The following is a 551-nucleotide window of genomic DNA, read 5'->3' as shown; positions in this document are numbered from 1 at the left end:
ATCCAGCCCCCAGCCGCCCGCGCCGCCGCGCCCTCTCTGCCGCCCTCCCTCCTTCCCTGCCTCGCCCGCGCCCTCCCCCTCTGCAGCCACCTTCCCGCCGCCTCCCCGCCCCCCGCGGCCTCGCCGCGCCGCTCCCTCCTTCCCCGGTGACACACCGAGTTTTCCCTCGGCCTCACAAAAGAAACGCATCTGGCCTGCAAGTCCCGCGCGGCTCGTGCCCACCTCAGGCCCCAAATGACTTGTTTCCTCAGAATCAACTCCTGTCTGGGCCGCCTCGAAGTCCCCAGCCCCCCGCGAGAACAGCCTAGAATGAGAATGTTCGCTGGGCAAGATCGCAGGGAGCGGGTGCCTTCGAGCCAGCGCCAGGGCGGGGGCAGAGCCAGGGGCCGGTCCCGGCAGCTCCCAGCGGTGTCCTCGTCTAGGGGCCCGCCGGCCCCTCCTTCCCCGCCCCTGCTCCCGGGAACTCAGACCCGCTGAGTGACAGCAGCCTGCGCTCTAATGGGCCCCCGGATGCTGCCTCCTAATTAGCTTGGACCCTCTCCCCTAAGGCT

The sequence above is a fragment of the Tupaia chinensis genome, unplaced genomic scaffold, assembly GCF_000334495.1.
Source record: "Tupaia chinensis unplaced genomic scaffold, TupChi_1.0 Scaffold144346_1, whole genome shotgun sequence".
Lineage (NCBI taxonomy): Eukaryota > Metazoa > Chordata > Mammalia > Scandentia > Tupaiidae > Tupaia > Tupaia belangeri.
This window is presented reverse-complemented; position numbering follows the sequence as displayed.